We start from the raw sequence: 21861 nt of genomic DNA on the forward strand, positions 1-21861 counted from the left end.
GGTAAAAGAAAAAAAGTGAAGATGTCTTCTTCTACTCTTCTGTCGACGTGCACCACTATGCTGTGTTGCAGGTGGAGTGACGCATGATCTCCAGCGACGCCAGTGCTTCCGAAATTCTGTTACAGTGCAACCCATCAAAAGATATAAGATATCGGGTATGCGACGCCCCCCAGGCTTTTTGCGATGCCACGAGCTTTTCAATTTCAGTGCATGCACAGTAATACACGACATTGACGTTGAAATCTAATTTGACAGTTAATACGGTCGAAGGGCTAGAAACCTTCGCAAAAAGGAAGAAGAAACACACACACACACAAAACGCACAGGTGGTCGAAATTATCCGGAGCCCTACCCTGCGGAGCGTGAAGCATGTCGCCAAAAAAATTTAGGTCGACTCAGCTTACGTGTAAATCTTCTCTCAATTATCTATTATAAATTGCAATCTACAACAACAAATACACAATGATCATGGTGAATGGGGAAATTCGCCACCTGGGTTGTGGCCCACTACACTCTTAAAAATGAGGGGGGGGGGGGGGGGGTGTCGAGGTAGCTTGCCGTTGTTGGCCGCACTCAAGTAGGCATCGTCACGACTATAGCCAAAAAAAAGGAAAAGAAAGTGGGAGAAAGGGGAGTTGATGACTTCAAAGTGATGTAGAAGCAGGATGACCGGTACTGATGGGACGGAAGCATACTGTAGGTGAGAGGTGCACTAGAGTGGTCTCTCCGCTAGGCCCGTTGCTTGGAGAAAGCGCACGAGGCCGCGAGTTAAAACACACACTCACCTCACCTCACCTCACCTCATAGCACGCTCCTAGCCAACCACTATCTCAAATGATATCGTTTACTGCCCTGATTTGTTAAAAACGGGAGGCGTACGCCTTTTTTTGTGACACTTATGCGGTTCATAATTGTCACAAAAAAGGTGTACGCCTCCCGTTTTTAACGAACCAGGGCAGATAACGATATCACCTGCGATTATGGTTGGCTAGGAGCGTGCTATGAGGTGAAGTTCATTTTTAAGAGTGTATACCCCAATGGCGACGGGACTGCATGAGACGTAAAATGACAATGAGGGGACGAGGGGGGAGATACGGTAGCAGCTTCAGTTCAGTTTCAGTTTCAGTTTGTTTTATTTTGGAAGAAAGTACAAGATACATGGTTTCAAGAGGACTTGGTTGGACATGGTTTCAAGAGGAACTGGAGCGCGTCCCAGTTGATTCCTGGCAGCCGCTCAGCACGGACCCTTGTTCTGTCCCGCTAGTTCTACAAATTTGGTGACCCGAACGTCCCTGTACACTCTAAGAGAAAAAGCATTAAAACGGGGAGTAATTGCAGCTTCTACTCCCCTAGTTTGCAATTACTCGCCATTTTAGTCCCCTAACCCAACATTTAGTCCCGACATTCACTTCCCAGGACTGCAAATTGTCACTAAACTTCGCGAATGGTCTCCTGAATGCAAAAGTCTACGTAAATATGTGCCCTTGGTCAATTTGAACGACATAAGGCTGTATAACTCAGACAACGTAGCAATTTTCCAGCCACACAGAGTAAGAAACAGTTAGCGCTTCTTTCTTCGCAAATTGTGCCCTAGTATGGCGCAAGATTTTATATCACTCGATATATCACGGTTGACGGTTTGCTTCAAAGTATATTCATGCATGCGCACCAATTATGTACCTAGGACTCTTACAACAGCGCGTGAAATGCGGTCTTCACTCTGTGACATTCATTTACTCCCGTGCAGTTACTCTCGAAAGGGACTATTTTTTGTGGCAATGCAATTACTCCCCAAAAGGAGTAAAAGTACTCCTTTTTTTCTTAGAGTGTAAGCTAGACCGCAAGCAAGGCCGCATATCAGGATTAAAGGACGTAAAGGTGACCGGTGTCTTGCAGAAAATTCAGGTAAATCTGCAGGGCACGACGGTGTTGCAGGACATCGGTCCAGGGCACAAGGACTGTCGCCAAAGTGAACGGAGCGCCAGTGATTTGCTTCAGTCGGTTGCAATCCTTAAGCTACGAACTGCGCAAACTTACTTCACATTTGTAAACAACAACAACATATATATTGTGATGATGAAGTGGGGAGGTTTTCCACTCTAGGAGTGGAACGCTACCCCATAGCTAGGGGTCTAATATGAGTGGTGACAATGATCAGTGATGACGATGAGAGATGACGGGAATGATCGAAGTGGCGATGACGATGCTTGACGTGATCGTGGTGGTGGGAGTGTCCGAGGGCGCTGCTGGGGTCATAGTGAGTCCTTTAGGCCTGTCGCCTCAAAGAAGTCAACCACGTGACGTAAGGCCGTCCTGGAGTCGGCCGCGGTGTCCCAAGGGCCGAGGATGGTCGACAAGTTGAAGGGGCGGCAGCCAAGGGTGGCAAGCTGCGACTGCAGTGCACGCCTCTCGTTGAGATAGGTCCGGCAGCTGAGGAGTATGTGCTCAACGTTGGCAAGTACGCCACACTCGTTGCACATAGGGCTATCCTCACAGCCTAGCTGGTATCGATAGGACGGAGTGAAGGCCACATTCAGACGTAGCCTGTGGATGAGTGACTTCAGAGGACGAGGAAGCTTTGCAGGCAGTCGGTATGACAGCGTTGGGTCTACATTCCCCAAAGAGGACATAGTTGGAATGTCGTGTTGCCACTGTAGGGTAGACCAGGAATCGGACAAATGCACATTTGTAAAAGTCATCATTACACATCCCGAAAGTGCACATCCCATAACATCTAAGTGCACACAGGTATCACGTGATTGTGAGCATTATGTACGGTAGAAACTTTAAAAAGTGAAACCTTTCCTGCCGACTCCTGTGCGTATATAATTGCCACTCCTAATGCGACGCGTACACCAGTAACTTACACAATTATGGAATAATTATTACGGCCTAACCGCTTTCAAAATAACGTATTTAACAAATTCCAATCGCCACACACTTATCTCACATCAGGTTTTGATAACGACGTAGATAGACATGATTACCTTTCGGAATTTGTATCCCTACCACCGTGTTTCTAATAAATGTGATCGACATAAGTCACGGGGAAGGGCCATGATATGATTGATAATCCTAATTCAGAGTTTTTGGAAAGGTTGAAGTAACGGTGAGCCTTTAGAAATATGGGAACGTTCCTCGGGAGTCTGGAAGAATCATGATAAGAGGAACAGCTTACCTATACAGACGGTTGGCCATATTTCGAGAATTGAGTATGTATACACCGTGCCGGGGGAACCATTGAGCACGTCCTCATGGCCTGTCAACGTTACATGAGGGGGCGACACACACTTTTACGTCAACTATATAGAACACCCATCGACAGAAGACCACTCAGTATATCCAAGATTATTGGACCCTGGCGCGACCCCGCACACCAGTGCTGGGCTCTTTGGTGGCTTGTGGCTCAGTTTCAAACAGCCACAAGCCTTCTAAACGAACTCTACGCCGTTGCCCTGATTCCATCGCGTGCGTGTCAGGCTAGCTCATCAAATCATTCAACACACATTCACTGCAGGGTCATGCAGTCTATGATGATGTCATGGGGAAACACCCCATGACATCATCATAAATAATTTAATTGTTGTCGTTGTCCTTGTGCCGAGTGGATAAAGTTTTGTGGTGGTAGTTCCAACATCTTGCTAAGAACTTGGAGGTTGTGCATTGGAATACCACCACCAGCTGCGCTGTCTGAGGTTTTCCCTAGGTTTTCCCACGCGAATATCGGCACGGTTTCCCTGCAGTCGGGCCAGGACGTACCCATATATCCTCTTTCCAAGCAGAGCTGTGAAGTAACTAACTACAAGTAATTAAGTTACTGCAACTAATCATTTTCTGAGTAATTAATTGCGGTTCTAAAAAGAGTAACTGTAACTGTAATTTAATTACTTTTTTCGAGTAACTTGTATTTGAAGAATAGTTACTTTTTCAGTTACTTTCGACACCATTTTCTCCAGTCGTCGAACGGCTCCTTCTGTCGAACTGCTGTTTAGCGTTAGTGGGTTAATAATGGGGAAGATGAAGGGAAGTCCTTCCTACGAGAACGTTGAGAATGTGTTGTGAAATGGACAACTCAGCTGACAAGGGTGAGCAATTGAGCTGTTTCAGAAAAGTTTGCCAATAAATATTGTACGTTTAGTCTGTGAACAAGCTTTACGTGTGGTCTGATCACTCGTAGACAGGTTAACCTGAAGTAATTGAGGAATAACTCAATTACTTTTCACGGGTATCTGCAGCTCAATTACATTTCACTGAGAGTAATTTTTCCTGTAACTTTGTTACTTCCAGAGTCATGTAACGGTATCTGTAACTGAATGAATTATACATTTTATGAGTAACTTGCACAGCTCTGCCAAGTCCCACTATCCTGCCGTCATCTTCCCTTCTGTTCTCATCCGTGCACCGCTCATTTGCTATTTATTTGTTCTAGTGGCTAACAACAGCTACACTCTTAAAACAGATGGTGGTGGTGGTGGTGGTGGTGATAGGGCTTGCCGTTGTCGGCCTCACGTATGTGGGCAACGTCACGACTCACGCCCTGGGGGAATGTGCGTCCTGGGCCGACTTCTAAGGGAACTGTGCCGACATATGTCTGAAAGCGTCTGAGAGCTACACTCTTAAAACAGAACTTCACCGCATGGCACGCTCCTAGCCAACCATCATCCCGAATGATATCGTTATCTTGATTATCGTTATCGTTATGTTGAAAACAGGAGGCGTACGCCTTTTTTGTGACACTTATGCAGTGCATAATTTTCACAAAAATGGCGTACGCCTCCCGTTTTCAGCAAATCAGGTAAGAGAACGATGTCATTCGAGATTATGGTTGGCTAGGAGCGCGCTATGCGGTGAAGTTCATTATTAAGAGTGTAGGAGCGTGCTATGCGGTGAAGTTCTGTTTTAAGAGTGTAGGTCAATAACGTAATAATCAGTGCACTTTTACAGGAGGATTAAGATAATTGTAGCGACCTTCCTCTCATTGCATCATTCACTCCCCAATTCAAGTACCGGATCGGATACCGTGAATGATAGGGTTATCGCTTCTGATTCGAGGAGAGAGGGAGGCGTACGCGTGTTCGTGTCAATTCGAATGCATGATAATTGACACAAGAAGGCGTACGCCTAACTCTCTCCTCGAATCTGAAGCGATAACCCTATCATTCGTGTCAATGGTTGGCGCAGAGCGTGCTATGTGGTGAAGCTCTGTTTTTAGAGTGCACTCTTAAAAATGAACTTCACCGCAAAGCACGCTCCTAGCCAAACATAATCTCTAATGATACCGTTATTTGCCGTGATTTGCTTAAAACGGGAGGCGTACGCCTTTTTTGTGACAATTATCCACACAGAAATGGCGTACGCCTCCCGTTTTCAACAAATCAGGGCAGATAACGACATCATTCGAGATTATGGTTGGCTAGGAGCGTGCTATGCGGTGAAGCTCTGTTTTTAGAGTGTACGACGTGGGTGCATGGTTTCGGCTTGGACAACAAACGACGCTGTCGTATATCGGCCGTCGAAATGGTAGAAATATGGCGAAACGCAAATTTCAGCGACGGAGGAAGAAATTATGTGACGCACACAGTGTCAAGGAATCGTTTACGTATGCAGCAGCTTCCAGGCCACCGACAGACACATTTTCTGACCAAAAAGACGTTCAGAGAGGAAAACGTGCTCCGGTAATCACGCCGAAAATCGACTGCTATATATACATTACACTTCCGGTAGGCTTCTGTGTCAACGATTAGATACACCCTTAAAAATGAACTTCACCACATAGCACGCTCCTAGCCAACCATCATCTCGAGTGATGTCGTTATCTGTCCTGATTTGTTGAAAACGGGAGGCGTACGTCTTTTTTGTGACACTTATGCTGCTCATAATTGTCACAGAAAAGGCGTACGCCTCCCGTTTTCAACAAATCAGGGCAGATAACGATATCATTGAAGATGATGGTTGGCCAGAAGCGTGCTGTGCGGTGAAGTTCATTTTTAAGAGTGTAGGTCAAATTAAAACATATTTCAAGACCAAGGTTGCAAGCTTGGTCTCCAATTTTTCAATTTGGTCGCAAAAGATCGTCCACCAATCGTCAACATCCGCTGTGATTGACGTCACGGGTGCAGTTCGCCTCGTAGGCGGATCGTAGCACCGCCGTTCACGGCCGTAGTTAACATTGAATATTTTCGCTATTTGAACGATTTTCAACTTCATATTTCACAGGGTGAATGCTTTAGCATAGAGGGACAAACTGAAAATAGTCGTAAGCTTGTCAGATATCCTTTCATGGCCCCTTTAAGCATCCTTGTCATACCAGTTTCTAGTGTAAATGTAGAGTCTGCGTCTTGTGAACCAGAAGAAGCGTGCGTCGGATGACAGCATGATGATGTATGTTCGAGCCGTTCTCGGCGTTTTTGATTTGAGGTTGCGTATTTTTCGCAGTGTAAAAAAATAACGTGATTTTTGTTCGGTTTTGTGCCGCTGCTTACTTACTAAGGCCACCACTGAATCGCCATGTTTTGCCCTAAAGGTACAAGTACTCAAACTTGAGTAGTTATTTTGTAGTCTCACTATAATTGCGGAAGAAATCTGTTTTTTCTGTAATAGACCCTGGTAAATATTCGCCGATTTTCCGTAAAAATAAATGTCGAAAACTAGGAGATAACAAGAGCGTCAGCATGATTCTGCAGGAGCTCATTAGGAAAATAAACAAACGCCGCGCGCACACACCAAGTGGAAAGCGCATACTACGTCCTCGAACGTTGTGCTTTTGCTCCCCAACACTCTTCATTTCATTCATTTTACCTTCATTAAAAACCCAGTACTCTATATTGGATAACCCTATGCGCTCACTCTCCGATGTTGTTCTTGAAAGGAGTCCTGTCTATGCGCCTGCGGATCGGAGACTTCCAGCGAGCTATAAATTAACTTTAAGCTGCCATAAGTTCCGTTCACGCCAGTTATTCATCATGCGACAGTTCCTGGGAAAAGAACAAAAAAGGCCAAACGCTGCAAACAAATTAAGGGCTATAAAGTCAACCACACTCTTAAAAACGAACTTCACCACATAGCACGCTCCTAGCCAACCATCACCCCGAATGACAACGTTCTCGGCCCTGATTTGTTGAAAACGGAAGGAGGAGCCTATTTTGTGCCGTGCATAATGAGCACAAAATAGGCTCCTCCTCACGTTTTCAACAAATCAGGGGCGAGAACGTTGTCATTCGGGATGATGGTTGGCTAGCAGCGTGCTATGTGGTGAAGTTCATTTCTAAGAGTGCAGGGTGGGGTGCGGGCTACATTTATCTATTTTTGTTTTATGAGTGTGGAGTGCGATATGAAAGGAAAGGTTAGCGAAAGTCAATTTTGATTCAACTATATAGCTACAAATAAAGGAACAAGGGACCGTGGTGAGCATGCAGGTGTGCTCTCGCCGCCAAGCCAAAAATGAGCAACAACAACTTTATTTTATGATGGCGAATGGGGAGTTTCACCGCCAGAGGCGATACTTTGTCCCATTGCTGATGGTGATGTGGGGAATGAAAAAATTAGCTCCTTCACAATACGGATGGAAGTCCGACTGTGTCCAGAAGGGTCAAAAGAGCTTTGAGCACAGAGCGCTGGTGGGCTGGATTCGGCCAGGGACCAATCAATTTTGATAGGGAGAAGGGGCGAGAGTCCAGCAGACTAAAAAACCCGGAGAGTGCGGTTCAGGGAGGTTGGTAGTGTGGGCAGTGAAAAAGAATGTGCACCAGATCCTCTAGAGCACCGCAGTGACAGCATCTAGGAGACTGAAGTTGTCCCAAGCGGTAACGCCACTGAGCTGTAAAAGCCACATCGAGTCGCATTCGGTGAATTAATGCAGCATCTTGACGACAGGTGTTTCGTGGGATGCGGAAAGCCAGTGTTGGATCAACTCTGCTCAACGTAGATGGGGGATAGTGTCATTTGTGCATTGGCGGGAAGCTAGGGGTGTCACGAGGCACTGCCGAATGGAACGACGGTCTCCAAAAATGAGGAGGCGAAAGATTAATATTGAATTTGGTTACGCTTGCCTTTGGGCAATAAGTAAGCTTGTGTCAGCGTATTTCTCTTCACGGGAACTCTCTCCGCGTACCGCAAGTAATCCTATCAAGTCGTATTTGTCAGGAACTGAATTTTCAGAGCGGAGATAACTTCTAGATTTAACTTCTCCTTCTGCTTCCGCTTCTGATTAATTGACTGTGATATAAAAATATGAGGATGCGAGACCCGACAAATTCGTGTCCAGGCTTGCAACGTGGTGTCTTACGACAACTGCTACGTTAAATTAACTTAGGCACGGTGTCACCAACGCGAGTTAACACTTAAACGGAAATTAGGCTTTCCTAAACTTGGTGTTCATCGTCAACCCTGTTTCACCAATGCAAGATCGGGATATTTCCCGTCACACAGGGTCACATATAGAGCCGTTGGTAACAAAGGTTTGACGATTAGCACCAAGTTTATGGAAGCCTAATCTCGTGTTTAACTGTTAACTCGCGTGGTAAGTGTTTACTCTTCATCGTCAGAAGCACACTGATTCATTAGAAAATGTGCTCCTTATAGTTCAAAGGTAGGAGTTAGAAGAAGAAAAAAAGTATCAAAATCTTTTTGAGGAGATTGCTAGTTCCGTAATCGAATTATAGATTTTTCTTGTGGCTGAATAAGGAAACCACAATGTCTTTGCATGCACGAAAGAGACGGCGAATCGAATCTGTAGCACGCGCAGCAGGACTTCGATATAGTGGCCTTTGACCTTGAGGCCTTTGACCTATGCCACTTTGACCAGCGCTTTGACCAGCACCTTTCCACTTTGCGCGGGAGCCATACGATGATGCTGATGGTGGTGATTTGTGTTCTCTTTTGGTGCAAGAGTGCGAGCGATGTCTACGTCACTGTGTGACGCAAACATGGCTCAGTTGAAACAGTGATTGCGTCACAGCGGCGGGCGTGGTCTGCAGTCGTGTGCCGTGGGCGCTTCGCGCACTGCTGACTTTTCAGTGGGCATCTAAATTGATGCATTCACCCACGCGACTGTATTATTAGTACGCGCACACGTATTTACCCGCGCTTCATGTTAATGAATTAATGATGAATTAATTCGAAAAGTTATTCCTTTGTTCTTTCACCCACGCAATACGTAAGTTTGTAACAATGCCATGCTTCGTTCTCGTGCCGCTTTCAGTGCTAGTATATCAGTCTCGGGCACTGAGCGGTTACGATAACTCTCTCGCCATATCGTCTAATACCCAAACCACTCATATCTTCAACTCGTCGTTGTCCCGTAAAGGCGCGTTAAACGTAGCACTTCGCCCGTGATTCGTCGCGAGCTCTCGCGCCAGGGCTAATCGCGTGATGTTTGGAGCGCGCCAACTTTAAAAAATAACGAACCTCGGGTTCAAATCCTGACACCGGCAGCGCTGTCTGGGTGCTCTCACTGGATTTTCGTTGATGTGGTTGCACTGTTCCCCATGAAGTCAGCCCTAGGCGCAACCCCCCCCTCCCCCCCGAAAACCTTTCTACGGATATGAGTAGCAAATGTCATGGAGAGCGGATTTTTAGGCACTAACAGAGGGTGGTGGTGGTGGTGGTGATGGTGAAAGGGCTTGCCGTTGTCGGCCTCACGTATGTGGGCAACGTCACGACTGACGCCCTGGGGAATGTGCGTCCTGGGCCGACTTCTAAGGGAACTGTGCCAACATATGTCTGAAAGCGTCTGAGGAAAACCCAGGAAAAACCCCAGACAGCATAGCCGGCACCGGGATTCGAACCCGGGTACCTCCCAGTCTCGACGCGACATGGCCAGCACGCTAACAGAGGGCGCTCTTGATAGCATAGCACGCAATATGCCAATCTCTATCGGGGATGATATTGCTCTGCCTCGCGATAAGCCGAGAAAGGAGACGCAGCGTTTTTATGTATCAACTTTCCTTCCAGTCGGAAGATAAGACGATACGATCCCGAAGGTTGGTTGTTCTATAGAACGATTTATGCGACGAAGAGCGCTACCTGTTATTGCCTCAAAATCCGCTCTCTTATTATAGTCAACCACTCAGTACACATAAAGATCCCCCCTCGTAAACAATAAAACGTGACTCGTATAGCCGAATCGCAACTTTCCTCAAAAGCGCTCGCCAGACCCGCTGAAAATTGCTTCCGCGTGTAACAAGCCATGGCACATCCTTCTCAGTTCGTACACATACATAGAAAGCCGTGCTTTCCTTACTTTGAAATCGGGTTTCCATGCAATAATCGAGCTTATTAATATCGTCCGAGATAGCTAAGTGACAACTTCCTGATGTGCTGACGTACAGCGTGGAGAACAAGGGAGCCATTCGGCAATCATGACGGTCGTATACAGATTTTATTTTGCAATCGACCAATCCGGTTTGTTGCCTGACAGTTGCATCCACATGTTCATATATTATACTCTTATTATTATCAGGAAAGGAAATACACTCATCGGCTCTCCGAACATACACAAACATAAGAAATGACATTCCCATATTGCAACAGTGCAGAATTAGATGTTCACCAGTACCGAACTCCATGCCAAAGCTAAGTAATGAAATACCAAGACCCGCTATATATTGCACTCACAAGTAGCGCAAGACGTCGCTACATTTGTGAAAAAACAAAATAATAATAATAATTGGTGATACTTATGCTGTTCACAATTGCAAAAAAAAAAAAAAAAAGAAAGGCGTACGCCTCCCGTTTTCAACAAATCATAGAAGATAACGATATCATTCGCGATGATGGTTGGCTAGGAGCGTGCTATGCGGTGAAGTTCATTTTTACGCGTTCATTGCGCATACCCTGACAGAATGCCGTGCATACCATGCCATGCGGGAAACCCATCTTCCCCACGCCAGGCCTGGTATACTGACGGACGTCCTCTTCCCCGAAGGTTCTTGTGCGGAACGACTTTCAAAAACTCGCGGCCTCGTGCGCTTTCTCCAAGCAACGGGCCTAGCGGAGAGACCACTCTAGTGCACGTCTCACCTACAGTGTGCTTCCGTCCCATCAGTACCGGTCATCCTGCTTCTACATCACTTTGAAGTCCTCAACTCCCCTTTCTCCCACCTTCTTTTCCTTTTTTTTTTGCTATAGTCGTGACGATGCCCACTTGAGTGCGGCCAACAACGGCAAGCTACCTCGACCCCCCCTCATTTTTAGGAGTATGTGGTTGCGTGCTGAACTTCTACAGGGACGGCAGGCAGATAGCGTACACTCTAAAAACAAAACTTCACCGCATATCACACTGTGCGCCAACCATTGCCACGAATGATAGAGTTATCGCTTGTGATTGGAAGACAGAGGGAGGCGTACGCCTTTTTGTGGCAATTTTCATATATCCAAATTGCCACAAAAAGGCGTACGCCCCCGTCTCTCTTCGAATCAGAAGCGATAACCCTATCATTCGTGGCAACGGTTGGTGTACAGTGTGGTGAAGTTCTGTTTTTAGCGTGTATAGTGACATGCGAAATGTTTTAAGACTATCCCGAATACTTTTGGTATTGATGATGAGTTTAAAAAAAATAAAAAAATAAAGCTCGGTCAGCCCCGGCAAGGGCTGGGCCGCGTACCGTACAACACAAAGATTATATGGGCTACCAGAACAACAACGACGATATGCAGAAACGAGGGTAAAGGATGCTTAGTGTAGTGTTTTTTGTTTTTGAGTAGAAGCAAGACCTACACTCTTAAAAATGAACTTCACCGCATAGCACGCTCCTAGCCAACCATCATCCCGATTGATATCGTTATCTGCCCTGATTTGTTGGAAACGGGGGGCGTACGCCATTTTTGTGACAATTATGAACCGCATAAGTGTCACAGAAAAGGCGTACGCCTACCGCTTTGAACAAATCAGGGCACATAGCGATATCATTCGAGATAATGGTTGGCTAAGAGCGTGCTATGCGGTGAAGTTCATTTTTAAGAGTGTATCTTAAAAATAAATTTCAGAATAGAAAAAAAAAAGTGATGCTATTACTTACACAAATACAGAAAAAAGGGAAAGATAAAGCAGACCATACCAACGGCGTGAAACCGGGAGGAGGAGCCTATTTTGTGCCGTGCATAATGGCACAAAATAGGCTCCTCCTCCCGTTTTCAACAAATCAGGGGCGAGAACGTTGTCATTCGGGGTGATGGTTGGCTAGGATCCTGCTATGTGGTGAAGTTCATTTCTAAGAGTGTACACCATCACGCGCACCGTTCCAGGGATTTTCTCAGCGGTCCCGCCCCCACACTCCCCTAACCCCTCCTCCACCCAAAATTTTCTCATACGAATACGCTCGGCAAATAACAAGCCGAGACGGGTGTCATTCCCCTCTATCGAATTCCTTAACCCCTCTATACGATAAAAATCCTGGGTAAATCCCTACACCGCACAAACTGCAGCACGACCCCAAGCACCATGCCAGCCACTACTTTCCACACGGTCGACGAAACAGGTAAACCGGCACATAGAAGCACGACCTCATCATAACCTGCGGTACAACACCCCACCGTCGACACAACGGTTTCCCCTAGCGCAAGCTCCCTCCCACGAGGCGAAAAAAAGAAGAATACGCGGAGAAACTGCGCAAAAAACAAACCACCATGCGTCTGCCGTCTCGTAATTTCGAACGACGCATCTCCATAGGGAATCTACACGCTTTCTACGGAACGCAGCGAATACACGATCAGGTAAAAAACAGAAAGAAACAAAAGTGGTGCTGGAGCGCGAAGGCGCGGCCCGACCTCTGATCCCGACCTTGGATGCCGACAAGTCGTGACCTCCTCCGGTAAGAACGAAAAAGAGATGGAAAGAAAGAGAGATAATAATTATTGATCTGGAAAGCAAGAAGAAAATTGCTAGATGGTAAATCACGGCTGCCGCCCCCCCAAGAATGCGTAGCTTTCCCACGCTGGACTGGCGATGCTAATGGCCTTTCTTACCTCCAGAGTCCTCTGCGGGCCGCTTTTTTTTTTTTTTTTCTTCTTTTTCCTTCTTGCGGGAGAATTCACCTGTTTGCTTTGGCAGCTTTGTTCGACACGATGTTCCTCCGATGGACATCCATTGTCCGCGGGACCTCAAATTACCTCTCTCGCGTGGCCGTCGGAAACACACTTGGGGAGGGTTGACGCTCGTGGCGTGTAAAAAGTCGTCGGTCTGTCTTGAGTGCTCGCAGGAAGGCGGTCTGTGATTAAGCGTTGAAGGGGAAAATGCTCTTTTCGGATCATCTGAGAGAAAGTTTTTTCTCGTTTTCTTGCGGCAGTGTGTATAGAAGTGAATGTGTTAAGGGAATGTTCCCCCCTTTTTTATATTATGATGCGAGTATACATGTGGTAGAAAGTTGTCTGACCTGCACGCGGGCGGAGCAAGGTCGTTGTGGGGGATCGCGACGTGGTCACGGTGTCGGTGAACTTAGTTCCCTGCATTTCTGCGGTTCGGGATGGGGACTGTCTCCGGATAACTTCGATGCGCAACACATATATGTACAAAGTATAATATAACGAGATTACACGTCGAGGCTACTCATTTCTGGGCACAGATTTCGTGTCCTACAAATGGTGAAGAAGAAGAAGATGTTTGCCTCACAACATCAATTGTCTCATGTTCTACAAATGGTGTTCTATTGATGTTTGCCATACCCAGTATAGAAGAGGTGCCTCCGTGCTCTAGATGCAAACTATTCGAGTAGCCAGTCCCAACCCCGACGGGGCCATCAACTGCATGTTTTACGCTTTTTCCTCCAATCTAATCTCATCTAATCAGTGTCGCGTGAGTACTACACTGTGAAGACAGAACTTGACCATAGCACAGCGCCCGGAGTCAACGTAACTCGGAATGATATCGTCGTCTGACTTGTTGCAAACAGGAGATGTACGCCTATCGCCTCTTTCTTTATATTTTTTTATTCCCAATTAATTTAAACGTAAAGCGGCTAAAAGAGGCGTAGGCCACCCATCTACAACAAAAAATGAAAGAGAGAGGCTACGATCGCACTATCTGGTGAAGTTTAACGGAGCTTCCTCAGAAGTCGGCCCAGGACGCATATACCGCCCCCCCCCCGGGGAGTAAACAGCTGGATAATAACACACTTTCACGGTCCACCACCTACTTCACCGCATGGCACGCTCCTACACTCTAAAAACGGGTGGTGGTGGTCTGTTTTGGAACACTCTATATTTTTTTGGAACTGCTTAAGCAGTTCCAAAAAAGGCGTACGCCTCGTGCTTTCCAGAAATCGGGAGTGTTGAAGGTATCATTCTGTGCAATGGCTGGCCTTCACTGTGCTATATGGTGAAGTTCTGTTTCTGCACTCTAAAAACAGAACATCACCGCATAGCACGCTGTGCGCCAACCATTGCCACGAATGATAGGGTTATCGCTTCCGATTCGAAAACAGAGGGGTGGCGTACGCCTTTTTGCGGCAATTTGGATATATGAAAATTGCCACAAAACGGCGTACGCCACCCTCTGTCTTCCAATCACCAGCGATAACACTATCATTCGTGGCAATAGTTGGCGCGCAGCGTGCTATGCGGTGAAGCTCAGTTCTTAGAGCGTAGAGTGTATCCATTACCATCATCCCGATTGACGCCGTTCCACCAGCTGCTATGATGAAAACGGGAGGCGTACGCCTTTTTGTGACAATTATGAACAGCAGAAGTGTCACAAAAAGGCGTACGCGTCCTGTTTCCAACCAATTAGGGCAGATAACGATATCATTGGAGATGATGGTTCACTTGAAGTGAGCTATGCGGTGAAGTTCATTTTTAAGAGTGTACGCCTTTTCTTGACGCTTGCGCTTTGTCGTTAACAGTCATAAGAAGGCGTACACCTCGTGTTTTCTACACTCTAAGAACAAAGGTACAAAGGTTAATAAAAAATCAGAGTCTCACTGTTTAACACACTGTTAAAACAGATCATCACCACATAGCCAATCACCATTCCTAATGACATCACTCTGTGTCCTGATTTGTTCAAAACAAGGGGGAGGAGAGTATCGGGGACATATATAATCTGTCCCAGATAGCCGCCTCCTGCCATTTTGAACAAGTCAGGACACAGAAGTATACCATTAGGCATGATGGTTGGCTATAGGATCGTCCGACGTGGTGAAGTTCTATTTTAGCAGCGCACGCTCCTAGCCAACCATCATCCCAAATAACATCGTCCCCTGCCCTTATTTCTTAAAAATGGGGGCATACTCCTTTTTGTGACACTTATGCAGTAATTGTCACAAAAAGGAGTACACTCTAAAAATGGAACTTCACCGCATAGCAAGCTCTGCGCCAACCATTTCCACGAATGATAGGCTTATCGCTTCTGTTTCGAAGAGAGATTGGGTGTACGCCTTTTTGTGGCAGTATGGATATATGATAACAGAAGCGATAACCCTACACTGTTAAAACAGAACTTCACCACATAGCACGCTCCTAACCAACCATCATACCGAATGATATCATTCTGTGTCGTGATTTGTTCAAAACAGGGAGGAGGCGCCTATCTGGGACAGATAGGCGCCTCCCGCCTGTTTTGAACAAATCATGACACAGAATGATATCATTCGGTATGATGGTTGGTTAGGAGCGTGCTATGTGGTGAAGTTCTGTTTTAACAGTGTACCATTCGTGGCAATGGTTGGCGCAGAGCGTGCTATGCGGCGAAGTTCAGTGTTTAGAGTGCGCGCCTTCCGCTCTGAAAAATGAATGAAAACCTCATAGCACGATCCTATAGCCAACCATAACATTGTTCTTCCGCCTGTTACGATTAGCTGAAAGCGGGGGGTGTACGCCATTTTTGTTGCATTATGCAGTTCATAATTGCCACAAAAATGGCATGCGCCCCCCGTTTTCATCAAGTCAAGGGAGACAACGTTGTCATTCGGCATGATGATGAGCGTGCTATGCGGTGAAGCTTTGTTTTTAGAGCGCACAGGTCAGCGGCGATAACGGTATCGTTATGAGCAATGGTTGCCCTTCACCGTGTTATGTGGTGAAGTTCTGTTTTAACAGCTCTTTGTGGAACACGCGCGGGACGAACACGCCTATTTGGTCACTTTGCATTTTGCATAGTATGTCTAAAGGAGGCGTATACCTCCTGTTTTCGACATGACAGTGTACAGTACGAGAATGACAGTTGACTTCGGGCGATGTCACGTGGCGCAGCTCTGTTCTTGTGTTTTAACAGTATATAGTTCGGGGAGGGGGCGGAGAGACACGTAATATACGCGGACGTGCAGGCCTTTCATTCAAGTACGCGCACCTTGCGCAAACGAAAAGGAAGCCGCCAATAATATACGCTCGTGGTAATATAAATGACGAGCGCGGGAGGGCGCAACACGATGTCGCAAAGCGTGGACAAAAGAGGCTCCGCGAGAGGCCACAATTTATGACTACGCGGCACCTTTTTGTTTTTTTCTTTTCCCTTTCGGGCGAATCTCATTTCCACCTTTTCGCCGGCCCACACACGCGCACCGTCGTCGCATAAAACGCTCCTAGCAAAACATAATCGCGGATGACATCATCCTCTTTCCTGATTTGTTGAAAACGACAGGCGTATGCCTTTTTGTGACACTTAACGAGTCATGTTAATTGTCACAAAAAGAAGAAGAAAAGTCGCGTACGGACCGCACTTTCCACGAATCAAGGGTGATAACAGTACTATTCTGTGGAACGTTTATGCCATTGCAAGTCGATGTGCGGCACATTGTATTCCCGCAAGATATTGTTTCTTCGTGAAACACGAAATCAACTTAACACTGATTTCTGGTTTTGGGAGGTGACGTGCAGTCCGCCTCCCGTCTAGCAACGTTGTTCTTCCGAAGTCTTCTACGTGGGCCTGGGAGGTCTTTCAAGTACACCGTGCTAAGGGACCGCGAAGGTGCACCGCCGTTGATAGGAGAAGCCAGCGCGCATGGCGACGTCACACTCTGCATGTTCTAGAAACCGAAACTGTGATCGGTGCTGCTTTGTAGGTTCTTTCAAAGATTCGTGGAAACGAGTAATGTTTACTGATGGCATTTACACCTGACGTAGTGGATGAGCGACTTTACATCTGGGATCTTGAGATTCCTTTTCCTCTCGCTAGAATGTGCCCAACTTTTAAACAGGGCTTTGTCTGTGCGATGCAAGAAGGAGAGCGTCACATGTACACATGTGTGACGCAAGCAACGCGACGAATTCGAGAAAAGGATTTCCCGTCATTCTTACTTGAAATGGATGTTCGACCTTATGGCGAATTGAAACAAACAGCGGAAATATAATAAATACGTGTAGTCGAATCCTGAATGAAAGAAGCGATGATAAGCGTGTAGACGTGTCCAATCAGCTGTGGGTGTCTTGAGAATATTGCAGTTCCACTTGTGGCATCGCATTCTTTTCACTGAGACATCTAGGGTTGAGCCAGGGCTGTTTAAAATCAGCCTTAGCGGCGTGCGCAAAATACTCTTACCTGCGTCTTAGAAGCACGCAAGCGTGCGTGTGTGCACCATGCAGTCTACTCCAGACCGGTCTTGGTCACGCGCTATTCCTAACGTTATCGTAAACGCAGTCATAGAAAAGGCGGTTTCGTGAGGAACTATTTCTAGACAAAGCCATTGTTGTCTCTACGCGAAGTCTGTGGACGTTTATCGACTTCTGTAAAACATCTTAGTCAACGTCCGTGGCACAACTTTGCAAATGGGGACTCGGGATGCTGTCCAGTATGCGATGATGTTGATTGCAGTCCGCTGCATTTTCGAGGGTAATTGTGGTCAAATCACGATATTGCGACCAAATATGTTCGGGTGTGAAATGTTTGGACACTGCAGGAATTCGGACCTCACTGTGAGGCGACTCAATAATCCAGTTCACCACGGATATCACACCTGGCGATGAAACTCCCCAAATCACCATCATTTAAATAAAGTTGTTGTTGTTATAGATCGGGCGTGAAGGTGCATGGTGAGCTGGCACATACAAGGCGTCCAACAAGAGGTGAAGAGAGAAAGTTGTGGTGCCGAGGAACTAATGTTAATGCTACGGGTAGTGATACCCCAGGTTCCAGGATGAAGGAATACATAATGTCCTTCCTAACATCGCCGGGGGGGGGGGGGGGGACGCTCCGCAAGGGAACGCTCCGCAAAGTCTATGACGATTCATGCATCCGGATGTGGTTGGCTGATGCGGACTCCAGTCTCCTAACCAGGATCATCGCTACCTTATCTTTTCGCATCTCAACCCGTACCTTGCGTGCAACTGGGTAACTGGTAACTGCGCAACTGAGTGCAACTGCTAGATACATCGCCTACACTCTTAAAAATGAACTTCACCACATAGCACTCTCCTAGCCAACCATCACCCCGAATGACAACGTTCTCGCCCCAGATTTGTTGAAAACGGGAGGAGGAGCCTATTTTGTGCCATTATGCATGACACAGAATAGGCTCCGCCTCCCGTTTTCAACAAATCAGGCGCGAGAACGTTGTCATTCGGAGTGATGGTTGGCTAGAAGCGTGCTATGTGGTGAAGTTCATTTCTAAGAGTGTATGACTGGACATGTGTTTTGGTCGCACCTTTTTACACAAGTTGGAGAAGGGTATTCGCTAAATTGCCGTACCTGCGAAGAAGCAGAAAGCATCGAACACATCTTGCTTTGCTGTTTCTGGTACAGTGCTGTCCTGTGCCGACTAGGCCCTGCGGAGCCTCTTACACTAGGCTGGGCTCAGTTGAGCTAAAACGACAAGCGTTCGGAGGACTAGTGGAATTTCTCATTGACACCGCGGCCTCTTCCTCCTATTAATGTTTTCCTGTTTCTCTCTCTCCCTCACACAAATAAACAAACAAACAAAAACTACATACGTTCTTTACCGAAACATTTTTCTTCCTACACACTCTTAGAAAACAGGGGCGGAGCTGTTACAGCTTTTAGGAGGTAATATTTGACGCCTATGTTGTGCCTAAAAGGTTGCAAAGTTCTACCTGCTACCTCACCCTCAAAACAGAACTTCACCTTAACTAGGTGATAACTACAGAAGTTACCAACTTTCCACACCCTTTTTACACCACCTAATCTACCCTTGCCTAACCATGTGAGATGTCTTGACCAGCAAGTGCTCTAGAGCCTCTAGCATTCCTTCGGAGGATCCCGTCAGATCACCGTGGCTACGGTACCTATGTTTAGTGATCACGAAGTTTACTCGGCCTTGCATCTCCCACGAGTGCAAAAGGAACACAAAAAAGGCACCACAAAGTAGCGTCGCAGAAAAGCCACCATCAAGAAAAGTTTTCAAAGTGGCTTCTATCCGAACAGTGTACTAAAGGTTAGCAGAGCATTGTAATGACAAACCGGAAATAAAAAGGGACCAATAAGTGGGAAAACAAAACAGGCAACTGCTGATTCAAAACTGAAGTGTTTGCTTATACAGTGAACCCTCGTTAATATGACCCCCGATAATCTGACATACGCGCTTTACGACCATAATCCTGGGGAACGATGTAGTGAAACAAAAATTTTCGGGAACGACCATGGTCATAATAACGAGGGTTCACTGTACAACAAATTCTTTTGGACGTCGTAACTGGTGTCAGTCATCTCTTTACCAGGAACAGTTTCTTCTTACGCTCGCATTCACCCATTCTCTAACTGCCCTGTATGTTAACATGGAGCGCCTCTCACGCGAAACGTAAACTCTGAACGCGCTTGCGTCCGACAATCATAAACGCATGATAACTGGCCCAACACAGAAGGTGCTGCTGCCAAGTTTATATGTACGATGTACGGCACATAGTGCGCGAATTTCACAGTTTTACGTGTCACGTTGCGCTTCAGAGCACAATAGACGATTTCAGAAATTGCGTAGATGGCCCGCCAGAGAGCGCCGTGTTGCGAATGCCCCACTGCACCCTGGGATTTAGTTTTCATGAGTCAGGCAGAAGAAGAAGAGCGCAAACGGTTTCGGTTTTCCCTCCTTCCTTTGAGCAACAGTATCAACAGGCAGGCAAGTATGGTGAGCTAGATGGTGAGCTAGTCCTTCTAGCTCACCATAAGGCAAGCACGAATGCAAACCATTTCCCACGACGCATTGCGCGATGCGCGTGACTTGGGCGACGGAGGGTCCCCATGCGGAGCACAAGGGCAATATCAGAAATCGCCTATTCATTTCTGAGGATTTAGTTTCATAACTCTTAGCTCTACATGCACAGAGAACCTACGACAATACACAAACATGTACGCACGAAGAATTAACCACAAGGACCACTCATGTTGCAAACAACTGAGCTACAACAGGCGCTCTTCTGGGTACGGCAAGTGACGCCCCTATCGGGCGCTCGGCGCGTAAATACGGCACTTCCGCTCCTCGAGCCGCGGACGGAAGTCCCATAGGGGAACGGGCGAGTGTTATGGTCGTGTATTATAGAGATGGTCGTGCGTCAGTTTGAGTTTTCTTGGCATCACTCCGTGACGACGAAAGGCCCGTCACCCACGGCTTGAGGTCAACGGGTTCGCGAATGGCCCCATGTGCTCTGCGTCGCGCCGTGTTCGTAGCAGACGAATTTTCATCGTCCAATTAGAGCTCGTCGTCTCCCGACGTCATGGCCACATCAGGGGTTGGGTTACGCCTCCCAGGCTTCGCCCTCACCTTGCATAGTTTTTGTGCTGAGTAGTGACATTCAACAAGCAACAAATGTGCAGCACCTCCTGGCTAACACGATCTGCTCGGGATTCGCTTCAGTACACTTTCGCTGTACACTGTTACGCTTTCGAGTACCACCTTCCTTCACGCGACAAGCGACGACTGTCCTACATAGGCTATACGGCTCAATGTACCGTACAGCGCACGTCTTCTCCTCCGTCCTCCGACACGGCGCTGAGGGCACCTGACGATTTTCTACATACAAACGGGCTAATGGACATTCTATGACTCGCTGAATGCGTGCTGTGTGTGCCCCCAGCGGTTCCGACATTTTACACTCACTTGGTCGAAACTTGTGAACTACAGGTTTTCCCGCCGGTTTTAATCCGAGCGCCATCGAAATTAATCCATGTGCCATGCCAACTTTATGGGGCATGGATTAATTTAGCTGGCACTTGGATTAAAATCGCCGGGAAAACCTGTACATGTTGAACTCCATCATTTTAACTCTCCCATCTCTTTGTGGTGGTGGTGGTGGTGATGTACATTCTGTGTGTAAGCGTACACTCTTAACTCCGTACCCTTTAGTAAAGGGTAAAAAATCGCAATATTTTACCCTCTATTTCAGAAGCTACCAGGTACCCTCTGAGTGACACCTTTTATAAAAGTTACAAGGAAACCCACTAATTAGAGGTTACGGCCTTCAATCCAGCACCTGCCCGTAAAGGTTACGCCAACGTGCGGCTTTTTATACAGGATGTTCATTTTTATTCGCAACAGAGTAGCGCTCATTTGGCAGGTGGGTTATGTGAATCTTTGCTAATTAGTCGATCCGTAGTTACAAACACATGCGTCAGGAAATGTCGGAAATGTTTGTAACTACGGAAGGGTTAATTTGCGAAAATTAACATAACCCACCTGTCAAATGAGCGCTGGTGTGATGTGAATAAAAACAAACACCCTGTGCGTGGGATATGGACAGACATTTACAGAACACACCAAGGTACCAAAATGAACCAGCAGAAAAGGAGATCTTGAACATATGTATATTACAAAAACAGAAGTCTGTCGAGAGGTGACACATTGTGCACAAGTGCGATTCTGGTGTGAGGAGAAACCATGGTCGCTTTACCATGTATGTGGAAAAAAGAACTATCTTCTAAGTGAGAAGCAATGCATAAAAGTGCGAGGAAGCTAGCGCCTATGTTTGCTAAGCTGAACACACCCAACG

The sequence above is a fragment of the Ornithodoros turicata genome, chromosome 7 (genome assembly GCF_037126465.1).
Source record: "Ornithodoros turicata isolate Travis chromosome 7, ASM3712646v1, whole genome shotgun sequence".
In the NCBI taxonomy this organism is placed as follows: Eukaryota; Metazoa; Arthropoda; class Arachnida; order Ixodida; family Argasidae; genus Ornithodoros; species Ornithodoros turicata.